We start from the raw sequence: 14,248 nt of genomic DNA, 5'->3' as shown, positions 1-14,248 counted from the left end.
CCCTCTTGCTGAACACCATGAACTTCCAAAGAAAGGACGAGCCTTTCACCTCTACAGGATCCGAAAATTGGCCCGTCAGCATGTGTAACAGCCACGTCTCATGATGACACTTCACACCAAAATGCATACACGCTTCCCTCCTGTGTCTACAAGACAAGGAGCACACATATCTCAAGGTGCTTTCGCAGGTGGAGCACACCTACAACTCAACCAACAAACTCCAAGAGCGGAAAACTACCATGGCAATAAATGAATCTGAGTGAAACACTGGCCTAAGGTTCCTAGAGGACCCTATCAATCCTCAACATATTTCAGGACACACCCTGAATCCAGTCCACTAATTCCACAAGCCCTCACTAACCCAATGGGACATTCCAACAAAATGGGTGCTTTCCAAAATGGGGGATGAGCCTTACCAACAGTAAGAAAGGTTCACTCTTAGACTCTTTGTCCCTGCATGCCTCACACCCACAGTGCCTCACTAAACTCAGCCTAACTGAAAACATGCAATTATGGAGCAAAACTAACCAAACACCCACAAGCCCACAGCACAAAGTCTAAACGCAGTCTCCATGTCTACTGGCACATAGGCACTAACAACTTGCCCGCGGTACTACCAGACACATTTCAACCTTCTTAGTCAACCACGTGGGGGGTCAACATTTCACGCCATCCTTGCCATGTTGTAACAGAAATGGCCTATGACAACTGCAACGTTTTATCAACCCTAATGAGAAGATGACTTCACACATAGGACAACACCCACACAGAAAGACATGGATATCAACAAGCTAGGAAAGCCTGTCTGTGACATTGGGCCTGAAATTGCAGACTGGGGACATGGAACAAGGATGGACAGTCATGTAAAAGCTCAAGTTTCACACAGTCCCACATGGCCAAGTATACCTAAGGCAAAGGTCTTTTCTAGCCCCAGTAGGTCATTTACTAGCAGGAAGTGACAAACATTGTATCCCATGACCCTGTCCCAGGTATCTGAAGTGCACGGGGGCGTAATCTGGGAGTTTCCAAATAGTTCAATCAAGGAATTTAATTGAGTACGTCATTACTGGCCTTTCACTTGAGACCACACTTTGTTATTCCTATAACCACCTAGGGGCATCCACTGAAGACCTAGGAAATGCATAAAAAAACGCCAAAACAATTCGTGTATGGTAAGTCACATAGCCATCTTGGATTTCTTCCTCAGGGTCCCATTTCTGCCTGGTTCATGGATGACCCTCAAAGTCTGGACACTGTAGGCCACTGTGTGACCAAGGGTATGGTGGGCTGACTCATGACAGACATTCGTGTGAGGTGCAAACCAAGAGTTACCACCACCACCTCCCTGATGCCTGTTCTCAGTGTACCTCATTTCCAGTGGCACTTGCCTCCTCACCAAACTCGGAGCAAGTGCTAGGTCTGCAAAGGGCAGGCCCTGTGTCACCAGGGAAAGGAGGCCAGGCCCTCTGTTCGAGAACATGGACATGAGGGACTCGATCTGCAGGCCCATATCAGCAACATAGAATTCTGACAAGACTGGACCACGCACAGGCCAGCCCCAAACACTCATCTGCTTCTGCAGCATGGACGCCTGTCTGCATGGGCACTCTGCCACCAGAGAGGGTCCAGTCCACCAGGAATTTGCGACCCATGCACACCTCATGGAGGATATGTCTCCATGGCCCACAACAGCATACTTGCATTGTTTGATGCCCTGGTTAGTAGAGTGACTGTGGACACCAGTGGAAGGTGACCATGCTGGGGGAACGTGCTAGACCTCAGTTCCAATGAGAGACGGTTGTGAGTTTTCACTCATTTTGTTCAGATTTTCCAAGGAATGTTTTCTGGGGAGTCATCATCGATCCGAGCACATTTAATGGCTGAAAGTTGAGCACCACAGGTGGGACACTGGCCAAACCAATAACCTCAAGGACCATCAGGACCCTGTACAATTCAGAGCCCAGCAGCAGGAACAGATGGTCCATGTGTTAAGTGAAATTTGGTATGCCATTAAAGGCCTGTGGACATGAAGGTCCTTCCAGGTCCACCGCATGCTAAAGACAATAGCAACACAGAGGGCAAAGTTAGGCTTACCTTCGAGAGCAAACCACTTGTCAGCTACATCCAAGCCACACTCCTCACTCAACTGCCAAGCACCTCCAGTCCTGCCAGTAAACAAAGCTCTTCCATCTGCATGCACGACACACATATCACGGCTCTCCCCTGAATAAGGTAGAGAAAGCATGTGTGTGGTTAAGAAATGAACCGACGTTCACATCAAACCACAAGCATGCTACTGTTCCCCACAGGCTGCCGAGCACATCTGCCTATTTACTGCTGTTACCTGGGTTACCAGGATCCCCACTGAGCTTTCTGGATGCCTGTATCCAGGTTTCAGGGTAGTTGTGTGTGTGTGTGTGTGTGTGTGTGTGTGTGCGTGTGCATGCGCGATCATGTGAGTTTGTGGTGGTGCGTGCTTCACTCGTGGGAGGGCATGTGGGTATGTCAGGACCTTCAGGAGCTCCCACTATGTATTTTCTCTCAGGCCCTGTCATCCTCCTGCAGAACAAGAGAGACTTCCAGAAAAGGACGTGACTTCTCACATCTGTGGGTTTCCAAAATCAACTAGCGTTTGCATGCCTAAGAGCACACACACACACGGATGCACACACTCTTTACTTGCAGTGGCTCTGAAGGCAGAGCAGACCTGCTGTCTGTGGGTGCTGTCTGAGGCAGAGCACACACATAGACCGCCAGCACTGGAAATGTCCACGAGAGTCCGCGTGTCTGTCTAAAACACTGGCCCAAAGGCACGAGAAGCCCCTTTCAATTTGCATCATACTTCAAGACTCACTCCACTAATTTCAATCCAGTAATTTCACTGGTCCTCAAGAACCCGATGAGACATTCTAAGAAAATGGGTGGAAGGGTCAGCGAGTGGTGTGGTGGATAAGGTGCTGGACTCCCACATGGCTGACCACAGCCTGAGTCCCAGACTCTGTACATTAAAAATCATGCCAGATGCATGTGCATACATGTTAAAACTCCCAAGAGGAAAATGGAGGAGCAGAAACGGTGTGGATAGATTTCTCACTTTCTCTTTCTCTCTCCGTCTCCAGGAAACACAATTGCCCTATGTAAAAAACCTGATGAAAAAAAAGAGAGAAAAGAAACTGCATGGTTTTCAAACACAATGGGTCACCTTCAATATCGATGGCAAAGAGTGCTCCCGTGCTGGCCCTGTTGGGCATGTCTCACACGTAAAGTGCCTCGCTGTGTTTGCCTCATTGGAAACATCCAATTACTAGGCAGAAGTGACCAAACACCACCCTCACGCCTTCAACAAGACCCAAACATGATCTCCATTTCTGCTGACACCTGAGTACTGATGAACCTACCAGCAGTTCTCCCAGGACTCATCTTCACCTTTCTAGAGTCAACCACATGGGAGTCAAGGTTTCATGCCTTTGGGCATGCTGTGACAGAGAACAGGCCAAGACAACTGAAACATGTCTCAACCCAAAAGAGAAGAAAACTTTGCCCACTGGACACCTCTAACAAAAGGAGACGTGGACATAAGGAAACTGAGAGGGCTGCCCATGGCCCTCAGTCTGGGCTTGCAGCCTGGGAGCACAGAATGAGCATGGACCTCCATGGTAGAACTCAGCAGTCATTGAGGCCCCCATGGCGAAGTGCGTAAGTTGTACACGTCTTTCTTAGCAACTTTTTCCTAACAAAAGCTCTCTGAAACACAGTTCACCAGGAACAGGAAAAATATTTCTCAGTGTGGATGAAGCCTGGCCATCACTGTTGCCAATGTGAGCCACTCGCAGGCATGAAGTAGACAACCATTCTATCCCATGACCCTGCCATGAGTACCTGAACTGCATGGACACTCACTCTGGGGGTTCCATGAACAAACACTGAAGCCTTATTTAGAAATACACTGTTGGACTCATAACTGCCTAGACACACTCACTGAAGACCCAAGTCACGGCTAGAAAACACCAAGACAATATGTGGCATGTGTGGCCTCTTAGACTTAGTCTCAAGGCTCCATTCCTGCCTAGGCCATTGGACCCTCGACTCCTGGACCCCGAGTCCTTATGTATGAGAAAAGACATGGTGGGCCATCTCATGATGGGCGTCTGCATGTGAGGCAAACCAAAAGTCACTACCTACCATGTCCTTAATGCCTATTCATTCTACCTACCTCATTTTCATTGGCACTTACATCTCCTCACCAAACTCGGCAGCAAGTACTAGGGTCTGGCTAAAGGCTGAAACCTCTATCCTCACCAGGGAAAGAAGGGCCTGAACTTCTGCTCAAAGACATAGGCCATGAGGGACTCTACCCAAAGGTCCAAAATGCCAACAAAGAACACTGTTAGGACATCAACAAGCCTAGGGCACATCTGAACACTCACCTAGTCCTACCACCCACAGGCATGCATGGTCTTTGCTTGGATGCTGTGACACCAGAGAGGGTCGTAACAAGGATTCTTCTATCTTAGCAAATCTTACTGAGAACATGCTGCTATGGCCCATAGGTTGGGAGACTCCCATTGTATGACACCCTGTGTGGCGGAATGATTGCGTACATTAGTGGAGGGCGACCCTGACTCTTACAGTCCCAACTGAAAGCATTGTGCTGGACCTCAGTTGTGATGAGAGAGACGGTAGTGAGTTTTCACGTGTTTGCCTCATTGGAAACATCCAATTACTAGGCAGAAGTGACCAAACACCACCCTCACGCCTTCAACAAGACCCAAACATGATCTCCATTTCTGCTGACACCTGAGTACTGATGAACCTACCAGCAGTTCTCCCAGGACTCATCTTCACCTTTCTAGAGTCAACCACATGGGAGTCAAGGTTTCATGCCTTTGGGCATGCTGTGACAGAGAACAGGCCAAGACAACTGAAACATGTCTCAACCCAAAAGAGAAGAAAACTTTGCCCACTGGACACCTCTAACAAAAGGAGACGTGGACATAAGGAAACTGAGAGGGCTGCCCATGGCCCTCAGTCTGGGCTTGCAGCCTGGGAGCACAGAATGAGCATGGACCTCCATGGTAGAACTCAGCAGTCATTGAGGCCCCCATGGCGAAGTGCGTAAGTTGTACACGTCTTTCTTAGCAACTTTTTCCTAACAAAAGCTCTCTGAAACACAGTTCACCAGGAACAGGAAAAATATTTCTCAGTGTGGATGAAGCCTGGCCATCACTGTTGCCAATGTGAGCCACTCGCAGGCATGAAGTAGACAACCATTCTATCCCATGACCCTGCCATGAGTACCTGAACTGCATGGACACTCACTCTGGGGGTTCCATGAACAAACACTGAAGCCTTATTTAGAAATACACTGTTGGACTCATAACTGCCTAGACACACTCACTGAAGACCCAAGTCACGGCTAGAAAACACCAAGACAATATGTGGCATGTGTGGCCTCTTAGACTTAGTCTCAAGGCTCCATTCCTGCCTAGGCCATTGGACCCTCGACTCCTGGACCCCGAGTCCTTATGTATGAGAAAAGACATGGTGGGCCATCTCATGATGGGCGTCTGCATGTGAGGCAAACCAAAAGTCACTACCTACCATGTCCTTAATGCCTATTCATTCTACCTACCTCATTTTCATTGGCACTTACATCTCCTCACCAAACTCGGCAGCAAGTACTAGGGTCTGGCTAAAGGCTGAAACCTCTATCCTCACCAGGGAAAGAAGGGCCTGAACTTCTGCTCAAAGACATAGGCCATGAGGGACTCTACCCAAAGGTCCAAAATGCCAACAAAGAACACTGTTAGGACATCAACAAGCCTAGGGCACATCTGAACACTCACCTAGTCCTACCACCCACAGGCATGCATGGTCTTTGCTTGGATGCTGTGACACCAGAGAGGGTCGTAACAAGGATTCTTCTATCTTAGCAAATCTTACTGAGAACATGCTGCTATGGCCCATAGGTTGGGAGACTCCCATTGTATGACACCCTGTGTGGCGGAATGATTGCGTACATTAGTGGAGGGCGACCCTGACTCTTACAGTCCCAACTGAAAGCATTGTGCTGGACCTCAGTTGTGATGAGAGAGACGGTAGTGAGTTTTCACTCATTTTGTTCAGCTTTTCCAAGGAATGTTTATAGAAGAATCATCATCGATCCAAGCACATTCTAAGAGGCTACAAGTTGAGTACTGTGGACCAGGTACCAGGCAGACCAATGACCTCAAGGACCTTCGGTATGCTGATCAATCAAGAGCCTGGTACCTAAGCAGACTGTTGAGTTGAAAAGTAAAATTTGGCATGCCATTCATGGTTAGTGGACACCTAGGTCCTTCTCGTCTACCACATAGTGAAGACAACATCAACATGTTGGCCAAAGACATAATTACCATCCAGAGTGACCCACTTGCAGTCGGCACGATGCATGCCACACTCATCACAGGATTTCCAAGCACCTCCAGTCCTCACAAGAGACAGATGTCTTCCCTCAGTATGCAGTTAGCCTTCTTCAGCACCTCCCCCTGAGTAGGGGAGAAACGTGACACGGGAGCTTGAGAAACAGACTCAGGTACACAGAACCACATGTGCAGGCCACTGTTGCCCACAGGGTACCCTTTGCATTTATTTCTCATTTACCTCTATTATCTGCCTGACTCTAGGTCCACATTGAACTTGGTGGATAACCGTAACATGGGGCAGGAGGGTTCTGTGTATGTGTCTGTATGTATGTGTATTTATACATACACATGTAATATGGTAATAACTGTGTTGTGGTAATAACTGTGGTAATAACTGTGTTGTGTGTGTGTCTCATCCTGAAGAGGACTCTGTGTACCTCAACACCATAATGAGCTACAATGTTACTCCTATTATGCCCAGCCATCCCCCTGTGAAATACTAATACTTCCAACAGAAGAATGTACCCTTTTACCTCTGCAGGACCCCAAAGCCAAAAAGAGTTCCTGTTTAACAGCTACTGCCTGAACTGATACCACACGATAACATGAGGATATATGCTTCTTCCCAGGGCATACAGGTAATGAAGAGAGACAGACTCTAGGTGCTCTTGCAGGCAGAACAAACTTACCACAAAACAACCACTCACCAGCAAATAACAGAGCCCCATCCTGAAACACTGGCCCAGAGGCACTGCAGTCCCTTTTCAACGCGTCAGGTCTACTAATTCTATACTCTCTGACTGATGGGATGAGACACCCAAAGGAAACGAGTGTTCTTCAAGTACGATGGTGCAGCCTCAACACCAACAGTAATGGGGAGTCCCTCGGAACCCTCGTCCTGCAGGCCTCACATCACAGTCGCTCACTGCACTTCCCTCCCTATAAACATTTACTCACAGAGCAGAGCCAACCAGACATCACCCTCTGCCTGAAATACAAGACTCCAACCAGACCTCTGCGCCTACTGGCACATACGGGTGCTGGCAGACTTGTGGGGAAGAATACCGGAACTCACAGCCACCATCTCAGAATCACGTGCGCTAGGATGCTAACGGACATTGGGGAAGAATACTGGAACTCACGGCCACCATCCCAGAATCACCTCACTAGGGTGATGGGACCCTTGCCATGCTGTGAGGAAACCTGGGCTAAGAGAACTGTAACACTTCACCAACCCAAGAGGAAGGGGACTGCACACACTGGACGCCTCTAACACAAGGAGACATGGATGGCACTCAACTCTTGTAAAAGAGTTGTCTGTGGACCTGAGTCTGCAATCTGGGGGCACACAATGGGAATGGACCTCCAGGCAGCAACCTAATAATCACAAAAAACAAGCAAGCCAAATGCATGTGTCTTTCTTAGTGATACTTACATGACAAGAACGCTGTGGAAAACAGGAAAAAGAATCAGAACAATGTCTTCTCTGAATGGCTAAAGTCTGAGAGGGTAGCCATTATTGGGATCCCAGTGGCCCATAAGAAGGCACTAAATACACAACCATTCTGTCTTGCAATGCTGTCACACACACTCTAAGTGTAAAGGGGCCCACTCTGGGATTTTCACATACATGCCAAAGCCTTCCCTTATGAGCATTCCTTGAAAGATAAAGTAGGGCCAAGAGACATCTACCAAAACACAAGACATTCTTGGAAAATACAGAGATAGTATGTAGCATGGTTGGCTGCCTAAATACTCTGAAATTTTTTCTCTGGTTCCTATATTACCTAGGCAACTGGTCACCTCAAAACCTGAACCTTGTGGTCTAGTGCATGGCCAATGACATGGAGGGCCACCTCCTGATGGACTTCTGCACATGGGGCAAAACAAGAGTCATCCCCAGCTATGTCCTTGTTGCCTATTTATTCTATCTTATTTACACTGGCACTTGACTCTCTGCACCAGACTCAGCAGCAAGTATAAGATCTGGCTAACAGCCAAGCCCTATGTCCTTGCCAAGGAATGGAGGCACTGGTTTTCAAGACATATACCATGTGGGTCTACCTCTGAAGGTCCATAATGACAACAGAGATATAAGGTAGGAGCTCACCAAGTTCAGGACAAACCTGCATACTCCCTGTGCTTATGAATCAAGATGCCTGTCTACACGGCTGCCACACCACTGAGAAAGAATAACCAAAGACTCTTCTGCCCAGGCACATCTCAATGAGGATGTGTTCTGATGGTCCAGAAGAAGCATGGTGTAGCTCAGCTCCCCTGGTGGTGGAATGAATATGCATACCAGTGGAAGATGACTCTCAATCCTATACACTGGCTGGACGTATTGTGCTGGACCTCAGTTTCAATGAGAGCAACGGTAATGAGTTTTCACTCGTTTTGTTCAGCTTTTCCAAGGAATGTTTATGGTGAAGTCATCATCGATCCAAGCATATTCAAAGCTAGTGAAAGTTGAGCACTGCTGGCAAGGTACACTCGGCGGGCCAATGACCTCTAAGACTTAGCACCCTGGATACTCCAGAGACTAGTTGTGGAGTACCATGGATATACAGGGCGATTGAGTGTAACTCAGCAAGTTACTAATGGCCTATGGACATCTAGGTCCTTTCAGTCCTTGATACTCATCAGACATAATTGGCACCATGGCCCTGGAAATGCTTACCATCAAGAGTGATCAAATATAGTGGGTGTGTCCCAGGCCATACTTATCCGCCCAAGGCCTCTGGTCCTCCCAGAAAATGGAGCCTTCCTTCAGTGTGCACAGCAAAGCTATCATGGCATCTTCACCTGAGTTGGACAGAGAAATCATATAGGCAATTAATTAAGAAAAAGTACTAGATAAACAACACAACATGTGCAAGCCACTGTTGCCCAAGGAAATCACTCAACTCTCTCACTTGTCTCCATTATCTGAGTAACTATGGGTTCCCACTAAGGTTGGTGGATAGCTATAAAACTCACGTCTGATTGCTTCTGTGTTTGTGTATGTATGTTTCTGTGGTAGTCCATGACTGCTGCATGTCTGTGTGCCTCCCTCCCTGGGGGAAAGGTGGGTGCCTCTGTCCTTCAAGGAGCTTCCATAGTATACTTACCTCGTGCCCTGACATCCTCTTCCTGAACACCAGGGACTTTGAAAAATGGATGTGACTTTTCCCTTCTTTTTTTTTTTTTTTTTTGGAGAGATTTTCACTGTAGGGTGCGTGCGCTCGCCAGACAGACAGAGAGAGACAGAGAGACAGAAAGCGAGAAATCACCCCCCAGGGGTGATGGTCACGCCACAATCCCTTCTCCTCCATTCTCCTCTCGGGATCTTGGACATGCACGCACACGCGCCCGGCGTGAGTTTTAACCCACTGGGTCCGGGACTCGAACCGCGGTCAAGTACGTGGGAGTCCAGCGACATAGCCATTACGCTAACTGCTGGTTCCCACTTTTCCCTTCTATGGGATCCCAAACTGACCAGAGCTGGCATATCTAACAGCCATTGCTTATGCCAAAACAAAATACTGTTCCTGCTAGGGTATATAAAAAAGCAGTATTTCCTGGTTATCTCCCAGGCCGAGTTCATAGCCCATTAATCAAATAACCACCAGGACCAGAAACCACTGCCATGACAGTAGTCACCTTGACCTGAAACACTGGCCCAGAGACATGAAAGTCTTCTTCCAATGTGCAATATCATGTCCAGGAGACACTCCACTTAGGGGTGCTCATTGATTGACCCAAAGGAACATTCCAAGAAAATAGGTAGTTTTCACCCCAAACAATGCTATTTGTTAGGAGCTCACCAAGTCTAAGCAAGAGATGCACACTCGTTACTTCTAGAACCTGGGTGCCTATGTGCATGACCACCCTGCCAGTTAAACAAGGACACAGCTACCCTACCATTTTAAGCTGAAGACATGTTTCTATGACCCATAAAAATGAAAGGCTTCCATTGATACACTCCCTAGGTGCTAGAATGACTATGTACACTAGCAGAAGGCAGCTCTTACTCCTACAGTCCCTGATGAAGGCATCATGCTGGACCTCAGTTTCGATGAGAGAGACGGTAGAGAATTTTCAATCATTTTGTTCAGCTTTTCCAAGGAAGGTTTATGGAGGAGTCATCATCGATCCAAGCACATTCTAAGAGGCTGCAGGTTGAGCACCATAGATGAAGCCCTGGACAGGCCAAAGATTACAAAACCTCAGCACACTGGACAGTCCACCTGTGTGGCCACCCAGCAACAAGATCAGATGGGTCACAAGGAGTGCTACTCTACATGCCATTACTGGCTTGTGGTCTCCCACATGCCAAGAAAACATTGGCACACTGGCCAAGACATACTTACCTTTAGAGTAATTCACATGTGGCAGGTCACCCCAGGCCTCACACATCAAAGGACTACAGAGTGGTGCTCTTTATTCAATGCAGGCAGCAAGCCCATCATGGCAGTCTCCTGGAGTTGGGTGTAGAAACCACCTGCAAGCTAGAAAAATGGATCCAGGTACACCACACAAAATGCGTGTACCACTATTGCAGACTGGGTACCTCTCTTGTATCTGCCACTCACTTCCTTCTGTTATCTCTGTATGTAAAGTTGTAGAATACAAAATCAGCATAAAAAACTCAGTAGCATTTACATAAACCAATAGCAATTCATACAGAAAGAGAATGAAATACAATTCTATTGATAATAGGTAAGAGCAACACCTAGAACTAAATTTAAGCAATTATTTGAATAATAATCCCTCCAGGGGGAAGGTCATGCCACAATCCCTTCTCCTCCATTATCCTCTCAGGATCTTGGACACGCACACACACACGTGCGCCTGGTGTGAGTTTAAGCCACTGGGTCTGGGACTTGAACAGTGGTTGACTATATAGGAATCCAGCAACATAGCCATTACGCCAACTTCTGGTATCAAAAGGACATTCTTTTCGATAAATGGTGTTGGGGAAACTGGATATTCAAACAAAAATTAATGAAAATTTAACCCTTCTCTCTAACTATACACAAAAATCATTTCCAAATGAAGTAGGGTTTTGAGACCAGCAGATGGCATAAAGATTACATTGCTGGAGAGCCAGCAGTTAGTGTAATGGCTATGTCGCTGGACTCCCACATACTCGACCGCGGTTGGAGTCCCGGACCCGGTGGGTTAAAACTCACACCGGGCACGTGTGCGTGTGTGCCCAAGATCCCGAGAGGAGAATGGAGGAGAAGGGATTGCGGCGTGACCATCGCCCTGGGGGGTGATTTCTTGCTTTCTGTCTCTCTCTCTCTCTCTCTCTCTCTGCCTGGCGAGTGCACGTGCCCTATAGCAAAAAAAAAAAAAAAAAGATTACATTGCTGGACTCCCACATAGTCAACCACGATTCCAGTCCCAGACCCACTGGCTTGAAACTGACACCAGGTACATGTGTATGTGTGTGCCCAGAATCCCAAGAGGAGAATGGAGAGAAAGAGATTGAAGTATGGCTATCCCCCCTGGGGGGTGACTTCTCACTTTCTATCTCTCAGTCAGTCTCTGTCTCTCCAGTGAACATGAGCACCTTATAGCAAAAATATCTCAAAAAAAAATTAAAGGATTAAGTGTAAGAAATGAAACTACTTCAAAGACATAGGGGAAATGCAATGTGACATTATTGTAGATAAGGACTGTTTACACATGATCTCTAAAACATAGCAAAAATTAAAAATGGTATGGCATTAAGCTTAAACTCTTCTGAACTACAAAGGAAATTATTTTAAAAACGAAGAGTCCACCTACAGAATGGAATTTATATGTATAAATTATATATACATAGAAATAATGTTTATATGCCAGGTGTATGTCATGCTGGGTAAAGTCTCTTTACGATCTAAATGATATATAGTGATTAAATGTATAAACAATAATAATAAATAAATAAACGTGAAAAAATAAATTAAAAAATTAAAACCTAAAAGAAAATGAAAATTTGAAGCAGACCTCCAACATTATCCAGCAATAATACTACCAGGTATATATCCAAAGGAAATAAAATCGCTATGTCGAAAGAAGTCTATACTCCCATTTACATCATAGCACGATACACAAGGGAAGATACAGAATCAAAATAAAAACCCAAGAGACAAACAGATACAAAAACACATAGGCCAGCAGGTGGCTAGGTGGAGAAGATAACGAACCCCACATGGCCAACTCCATGGTGTGAGTCCTGGACCTGGCGACATTAAAAACACACTGAGCGCGTGTGCATGTTCTCACAGCATGGAGCTACCATGCTGGGGGTGATTTTTTACGCTGCCCTCTCTCTGACAAGCTCATGGACACTGTGGGGGAAAAATCTTAACATAAAAACATAAAAAGGGTTCTTAGGTTTTTAGTTTTAAAAAAATTAGAATCCTATCAACTGTAATAACATGGGTAAGCCTAGAGGAATATTTTATTATGTAATATAGTACAGAAAGGCCAATATCATGTCATTTAATTCCTACATGGAATTTTAAAAAGTTGATCTTACAGAATTTGAGAGTATAATAGTGGTTGTGAGGATCTGGTGAGACTGGGTGCAATGTTACAGTCAGCAATCAAGAATAAATTGTGGGGAGCCAGCAGATGGCATGGTGGCTAAGGTATGGAAATCCCACATGGCCAACTGTGGTTTACAGGACCTGGTGGCTTTCTGTCTCTCTCTGTCTCTGTCTCTCTCTCTCTGATGATAACATGTGCCATACAGCAAATTTTAAAATAATAATAAGTAAAATTAAATAAATAATTCTTTTTAAAAAGGGGAAAATTGTGATGCTCTATTACACCAACAGTGTAACAGAGGTGACAACAGTGACTCTAATGCATTATACACTTTAAATAGCTAAAACAGAAGATTTTCAATGTTATCACAACAAACATGATATATATTCACCATAATGTACATGCTAATTACTTTTATTGCATCATTATGTATCAAAACATTGGATTATACCCCATAACCGTGTACAACTACTATCTACAAGTATAAGGTAAACCTTTGCTTCAAGACACACAGTCTAGGAAATGAGCAAACAAGCTATGGAGTATGAAAAAAAATTTTTTAGGTCACAAATCTAACATACAGGGCTCTTGTCTGTAATATATAAAGGATTCTATAAATGCGACATAAGAAAACAAAAATCTAATTTAAAAATGGGTCAAAGAGAGGCCAGCAGGTTGTATATTGGTTGGGGTGCTAGACTCATATGGCCGACCACGGTCCAAGTCCCAGACCTGGTGGCAAGCTTTCTCACTTTCTCTCTCTCTCTCTGTGATCAAACTAAAAAAATAATTTAATTAAATTAAATAATTCTAAAAAAAGTCAACATGCTGTAAGCAAAATAATTTTTCAAGGCAACTCCTAAGCATAGTTAAATTTCAAAAAGGACAGTTTGTTACATTATTAAATTGTAAAAACAAAAATCAATGACTCCTCAAAATCCTACATTTTTTTTATTCCATGCAAAAAATCACATGAAATAAAATTTTTAATTGGAAATGAAGGTGGACCCACTCTCCAGAGACAGAGAGGTACCACATAGGCGTTCCTAGAAGGCACCGTAGGCACGAGCACGTCCTCGAACTGCAGCGCCAAGTGGGTGAGCGGCTCTCAGTGTGCGGCTCAGCTGCTCAGCCTGTTCTCTGAAGTACAGAGCTCATCCCAGCCCTCCTCTACCTCAGCACACAAAACATGTAAAACAGAATCTCGGGACATAACAGACTAAAACCAAGGCAGCACGAACACTGGTGCCTGGTCATCGCCTAGCACAGGCACGCGGGGCTCCTCTGCCAGCACACGGACAAGACTCCGAGCGCCCACCACA

The 14,248-nt window shown here is 45.8% G+C and overlaps 2 long non-coding RNA genes and 4 other non-coding genes across 6 annotated transcripts in view; all 6 read right to left on the bottom strand.

Annotated features, from left to right (window-relative positions):
• The window catches only part of LOC102471984 (uncharacterized), a 13,762-nt gene extending 11,601 nt beyond the window's left edge, over window positions 1–2,161 (bottom strand). Inside the window, exon 1 of the long non-coding RNA XR_003547641.1 lies at window positions 2,095–2,161. This is a non-coding gene — a long non-coding RNA (uncharacterized LOC102471984). The remainder of the gene's footprint in view (window positions 1–2,094) is intronic.
• LOC114005860 (small nucleolar RNA SNORD116) lies at window positions 1,774–1,865 on the bottom strand. The gene has a single exon (XR_003547661.1). It is a non-coding gene; the product is annotated as a small nucleolar RNA SNORD116 (small nucleolar RNA).
• Window positions 2,157–9,195, bottom strand: LOC102471687 (uncharacterized). The gene is made up of 3 exons (XR_003547642.1): window positions 9,085–9,195; window positions 6,396–6,527; window positions 2,157–2,223 (listed from the first exon to the last, which is right to left on the bottom strand). It is a non-coding gene; the product is annotated as an uncharacterized LOC102471687 (long non-coding RNA).
• On the bottom strand, window positions 6,073–6,166 carry LOC114005855 (small nucleolar RNA SNORD116). Its single transcript, XR_003547656.1, has one exon. It is a non-coding gene; the product is annotated as a small nucleolar RNA SNORD116 (small nucleolar RNA).
• LOC114005856 (small nucleolar RNA SNORD116) lies at window positions 8,756–8,849 on the bottom strand. The gene has a single exon (XR_003547657.1). It is a non-coding gene; the product is annotated as a small nucleolar RNA SNORD116 (small nucleolar RNA).
• Window positions 9,196–10,447: 1,252 nt separating the features above from the next.
• LOC114005859 (small nucleolar RNA SNORD116) lies at window positions 10,448–10,541 on the bottom strand. Its single transcript, XR_003547660.1, has one exon. It is a non-coding gene; the product is annotated as a small nucleolar RNA SNORD116 (small nucleolar RNA).
• Between the last annotated feature and the right edge of the window lie 3,707 nt (window positions 10,542–14,248).

The sequence above is a fragment of the Tupaia chinensis genome, unplaced genomic scaffold (assembly GCF_000334495.1).
Source record: "Tupaia chinensis unplaced genomic scaffold, TupChi_1.0 Scaffold144682_1, whole genome shotgun sequence".
NCBI classification, from domain to species: domain Eukaryota; kingdom Metazoa; phylum Chordata; class Mammalia; order Scandentia; family Tupaiidae; genus Tupaia; species Tupaia belangeri.
This window is presented reverse-complemented; position numbering and strand designations above follow the sequence as displayed.